This window comes from Nannospalax galili, unplaced genomic scaffold, assembly GCF_000622305.1.
Source record: "Nannospalax galili isolate Female #2095 unplaced genomic scaffold, S.galili_v1.0 scaffold128, whole genome shotgun sequence".
NCBI lineage: Eukaryota > Metazoa > Chordata > Mammalia > Rodentia > Spalacidae > Nannospalax > Nannospalax galili.
Window position 1 is genome coordinate 8505942 of NW_008360322.1, and position 6314 is coordinate 8512255.

A 6314-nucleotide genomic window follows, 5' to 3' on the forward strand; every position below is an offset into this window, starting at 1 on the left:
TGAAAAGCTCTCAGTTCTCTCTTTTGATTTTATATTGGAGTGGCCAGATTGCTTTTGTCTTCAGGAGTTCCCACAGAGGCCCAAGTCAGATGAGGATCAGATGCTCTCAGGCTTTCTCCTAAGGTCTGGATCCCTCCAGGAATGATTTTGGCCTCAGGAATTTGGGTGATGGAGCTGGTCTAGGGCAGCTGGTGGCCATGCCACCCATAGATGCAAAAGCAGATGGGAGTGAGAAGCAGCTCCAAGGATTCCTGGGGACTGCACTGAGGAGCTGGGTTGGTCTGGATGCAAAGGATCCGGAAGAGGAATGGTCAGCCACTGTGACCCAGATAGAGGCTGGTGGGTGGTGCAGGCCCAGGGAAGCAGAAGGAGTTGAGGGTGGGGCCTGGCCCAGAAGCGGTGCTCCTGGGGACCAGAGAAGGCATTGAGTTGGTCTAGATGAAGATCAGGAAGCAGTAATGGTTCCCCAGCTGTCTGGGGCCCCAAGACAAGGAATGGGACAGGACCCAAACTAGGAGGAGAGACCAGCGGGGGAGATGAGAGGGTGAATGAGGCTGGGGGAGTCAAGGTGCAGAGAGCATGATGGACTTACCCTGGAGAGAGGCCTGCAGGTCAGAGAGAGGCCTGTGGGTCCTGCAGGCCCTGGGAAGCAGCAAGTACTTTTACTTTTATGTATACACTGAACAACCTCAAGTCATCTCTGAGAATTTACTCACAACTGTTCTCTACAGTGTGTCTTCTTAGCCACTGGGCAATGATGTGATTTTGTGTTTGTTTCCTTCACAAACTTCCCCCTCCCTTTTTCCTCAAAGGAAGCAAAAGACCACACTGAGCCTGAGCTCTTGCTGTCACGGACTGCCAGCCCTGCAGACTTGCATGCTGGTGCTTCTGACCCTGTGTACCATGTGCTCGTGCTTTTACCTTTCATTTTTCTAAGTTTCTGTATACTACTATGGGAGAGAGTTATTGTAAGCAACTGTAATTAAATTACACTCATGAAATCTGTGTTCTTACACTCTATGTATGTTTTTGGTATTGTCAATCTTAAATGGTCTTTAATAACAAATTTTGTATTGCTTTATTAAGACTAAATACTTCTTATAATCCCATTCTTTACCCTCTCCTTTCATGGAATTGTCTTTAGTGAAAACAGTTTAAACATTAGCTTGTTTTAATCATACTGTAACTTTTGTTGTGGTTAGTTTTGAGTACAAATGAAATACATAATTCTGTTTTCCATCATTTGTTGAGTTTGAAACCCAGTTAGGAATATTTACCATATTAAAATGTAGATGATATTTCTGAAAATGTTTTCATCAAGCGAAAGTCCTTGTGTCTAGCATCAATGTCTATGGCTCTGTTAAACACAGCCATTTCTGAGATGAGATTCTCATACACGTGTGTGTGTGTGTGTGTGTGTCTGTGTGTGAAGTAATGTTGGCTTTAAAAGTTTCTTGTATATATACCAGTACTGTATAAACAGTGGAAGATTTAAATGTTATTAGTTTGACTGTTTTAATTTTTAAGAGTCACATTTTAATCTATCAGAATTTTCATCAAGGTACCAAGGTTTTGTTTTTAAAACTAGTTTGTCATAGCATTGTGACTAACCACAATATTTGTTGTATAGGACTGTTGTGAATGTGTAGACTTATGTTTAATACTAAAGAAAAATTATTAAAAATAATAATTATTTACTTAATATCAAATTGACTTATAAGTAAATTCTCATGTTACCTAAACTTGTTAAATTACAACATGGTTCTTACTACTTAAAAATATAAATTAATTTTTAAGAAATGATTGCTTCTGCTCCAGGGTGCAAATTATCTCTGTGTTTAGATATGTTTTATGTAAAATATACATTTTCCAAGCCTATGTAAAACATCTCTAAACATTTAAATGAGGATTGATCATTTAAAACCTGCTTCAAGGCTTACAAGGACATCTCAAAGTTCATACATTAAAATAAAATATTTAAGATAATTGTTCATCTCTATATATTTATATATATAAAGGAAGAAATATTACTTAGTAAATTCTCACAACAAATAGTAGATTTATATAAATGTTATTATGTCTCATGGTACTGAAAAAATAAAAGGTTGGAAAGTTTGTCAATGATATAAAATAAAGATATTTTAATAAAAGATTTATATATAAAGATTAAGATGGCTGAATATTTCCAGAATAAATGGGACAAAGAAAACTTTAAGCAAGCTTAGTAAAGGTCTGCAGGTTTATAGAGATACAGAGCTGTTATTAATTTTCAGTCCACTCCTCTGGCTTGTACTGCACACCCACTTACAGATTTAGATTAAATGGATGCAGGCAACTATTGGGTTACCTATGGCTACTAAAAAATGTCCTTTATGTTTCTCTGTATTATGCAAGTGTTACTTTTGGTACATTGTTTTGACTACAATAAGAATAATTTGGCTCCAGAGAAACTAGGTTTTGCCTCCTTGAACCACATATGTATGGTCTGAAAAATAGTTTTGGTGACGCTTGTTTTGAATCTTGATCTCTTTATTACTTGTCTATAAGTATGTGATATGACCCCTCCTCCCTTCCTTCTGAAAACTGTAAATCAGGGTATAGGGAACTAAAAAAAGAAAGGGTTTGCATCTGCTTGTAATAGAACAGCCTTCATTTGAGACAGACCTAAGAAATTCTTGTTTTATTTTTTTTAATTTTTTTATTTTTATTTTTTGGTCTTTTTGAGACAGGGTCTCCCTGTAGCCCCAGCTGTCCTGGAACTCACTATGTAGACCAGGCTGGCCTTGAACTCACAGAGATCCCCCTGCCTCTGCCTCCAGAGTGCTGGGATTAAAGTCATGCACCACCACGCCTGGCCCAGAAATTCTTATTTTAAAATCCCATTCCTGGGCTGTGCCCGCTCAACCTATGATGGTAAATTTCTTCCAGTCACTGTTTATTTGAGAATGTTTGGGTTTTTTACAGGCTTTATCTACATATAGCACAGTAATTAAAGGTACCAGACTGGTGCAACTGACCTTCTTGGTTGGTGAATAACCATACTTGAAAGCCCATACTAATTTGGTAAAAAAGGACTTAAAGGGACAGTTTTGTTTCTTGCCCTCTAAAGTGGGCTAAGTTCCAGGGGATAATGGGGAACCTCACTGATAGATTAAAAAGTAGCTGTATGATGAATAGAGTTGATCAGGAGAAAGGAGAGTTTATTAGCAAAGGAACACATGGGACAGATTCCCTTTCAGGCAGGGCCATCTGCCTGGGTCATGAGCTGGAATCTTTTTAAGGGAGAGACTTCTGCTTCCTTCAGAAGGTGGGAAGATGTCGGGAACTGGAGAAACAACATTCATTACCAAAAAATATAATATAGCTCTACAAACAGTTGACTTAAGCAGGACATTCTGCTTGCACAAGTAACCTTGGGAAAGAATTTATGGCAAGGTTATCTTTCTCTTCCTCTTGCAAACAGTTCTCGGAAAAATGAGTCATGCAGTAATCTCTTGGAACATCTAGTGGTCAGTCACGTTGCTGAATTGCTCAGTCCCCCTCCCATACCCATAAGAATGCTGTAACCTTTGACCAACTTCTTCAACCCCCTCTGAATACAAACTGTATATAAAAAAAGGCTTGCAGTACAATAAAGTGACCCTTGACAAGTGGACTTACTTGGGCTCCGTCTCTTCTTTCTCTCCCATTTTTCCTTTCAGGGAGTGGTCCCCCTCGAGCCTTACCTGTACAGGGTCCCTGCAGGCGGGGGCAGGAAGATGTATTTTTTTAAAGTCGGGTGGAGGTAAGTGGGAGAGCAGAACTGTTAAAACATGTCCTCTTTAGAGATAAAAGGGGAAGCCTGCTTTGTTGGCAAAACACTGAAGAAAAGTCTGCTTCTCTTGACTTCAAAGACCAAGGTGCTTATCAGCTCAGTTCCCTTTTCTCGGGAGCTTGAGAAGTCCTTGAGACCCTGTTGGTGAGGGGGTAGGGCTATCTGAACCTTAACACTCAGGAAATGTTGAAATGAGTCACCTGTCCTATTGTTTATGGAGGTCATGGACACCTCATCAGAGGGACTTAAACCAGTGTCCAGTCTATAAAGAGGAAGGTCAACACAGAGGAAAAGTCTCCTCCATACTTCCATTCAAAGCCACCGTCAAGCAGGACCTCTTATCCTCACATAGATGGATCTGGTAAAAGGAAAGCCAAAGGATCCAGGAGCTCCTCCCAAAATCCAAGTGACCCTGGAGATCAACTGACCTTGAGAAAAAAAAATCTTGATTGATTTTGACCAACTGTATGATCTTAAACACCCAAAAGGAAAGTATCACCAAAGATTAAAGTAATCAGTATATTTCTTTTAAAGCCTGAGAAATCATGCCTCCCAGACATTAGGCTTAAAAGTTCATGAGATATTGTCTAGAAAATTATCACTAGGATTTTGTGCCACTTGCAGCCAAAAAGGACAAGTCCACTATTGTTCTTATTAAAATTCAAATGATGGCTAAATTTCTTTTCTTTCTCTCTGTCTCAAAACCTTGTAAGAGAGAACTCACATTGTGACTCTAGCCACTCCAACAGCTATCATAATGCCTGAAAAGCATATCCTGAGTCCAGCCATCACAGCCAAATGAAAAATGAGCAGAAACCCAATAACTGGATGCTTTTGGAAGGCTTCATCAGGAAATTCTAATGGACTTTGAATTGAACATTTGAAATTCACCCTGTTCTGACTTCTCCTAGTTCCCCGCCTATAACTTGTGCCTAATTACTCTTGCCTTTACTTCTCCTTCACAGTCAAGGACTTTCTTTTCTCTCCATAGCTATATTTTGAGATCTTTCAGGTAGACTCACTGAAGGGGTACCCCGTTTGCCACATGCTGCATCCCTATTCAGCATGGAAGAAGACAGAATGACTGATACTCCCATTCCTAATTGGCAATTAAGATTACCTCTTCAGAGGAAGGAGTAAGGAGAATAGGGGATAGAAAATGGCTAGATAGTTTTAAAGTAAAGACTGCAAAAGAAAAATGACCACTTTCTTTCTCAGCTGAGAACTGGAAATTTCCTTGGATCTGCTAGTAAACTAATCCTTACCTGAGACTAGAGATGCCTGAACTATCAGAAAAGGAAGGCTCTGTGTTGTTTTATGAAATCAATCTGGCATAGTTAAAGAAAATGCAATGCAGCTACTAGAGAGAATAAAGGCCAATTGAAAAAAAAAAAAAAAAGGTCTTTCTTAAAAGGTACCTCGAATACTTGGGACTGCTGGCTAACAGGACCAATAGTTGTGATTATATTAATCATTCTTATAGGGCCATGTATAATAAATTTGCTCAGTAAATTTATCAGAAACCAAGTAGAGACCATCAGACGCCAGGTGATTCATCAAGAATATCGTAATGTTCTTCTTGAATAACAAGGGATTATGTTCATGGGGATATAATGGAAATAGAAGAGCACAGCAGATGCTAAAAGCTTTTGCAATGTGATGGTAATTAGGAACTTTGGAGCAGGAAAACCCTGGAGATAGAAATGGGGGAGGTAAACAGGAATCTTCTCCTGTACCCTAAGGTTTCCCAGGATAGAAGTCTTTTGTTTTACAAGGGTTTTGCAATCCTATAGCCTTTGTGGCCCTATGTTAAGTTATTTAATTATCATGTATATGTTATGTACCTTTTTCTTGCATTCCTCACATTTGAGTATAAAAGCCCCCAAAACTTGAACAAGGGCTGACTCTTTTTAAGGAGTGATCCATGGGGCAGTCCCACTAGCATGAAATTAAACTCCCTCTCCTCACCTGACTCTAGGTGTTTGTCTCTGATTTTTCTGTAACAGGACCATCCATGGAGCTTTTGCATCCAAGTTGGTGGAAACATCATTCATGACAGTGATTCTGTGGAGAGTATGAAGGAGATCAGCTTGTAGTTTCAGTCTGAGGAACTGGTGGAATACAAGAGTCATGCACAGGACTGAATCTCTGAGTGACAGGAGGGCAGGCCACCATGTTCTTCCCAAATAATTCCCCCTGTTCCCAGGGCAGCAGAAAAATATTTTAGCAAATCTAGTTATTTCTGAAACTTTCTTATAATTTAAAAGGAAACTCTAGGAGCTGTGAGTGCTCCCTGTACAGGCTATTGTGCTCCCATCAAATTAAAATGCTCCATCCCAGTGTAGGGTCAGTTGAGTTAGTTTCTGAAGCTTTGCAATCTTTATTTCCTCTTCACCCTTCTATGGATAGCCTGAGCTAACAATATGTAAATGCTATGTAAATTGCTTGTTTGTGCCTCATAAAAAATGTTTTGAATAGCAATTATAACAATTTTATTCTA

General features: G+C 39.4%; 1 pseudogene; it reads left to right on the top strand.

Moving 5' to 3' along the window:
* LOC103727430 overlaps positions 1-5958 on the top strand; it is a 16068-nt pseudogene extending 10110 nt beyond the window's left edge.
* The last annotated feature ends 356 nt before the right edge of the window (positions 5959-6314 follow it).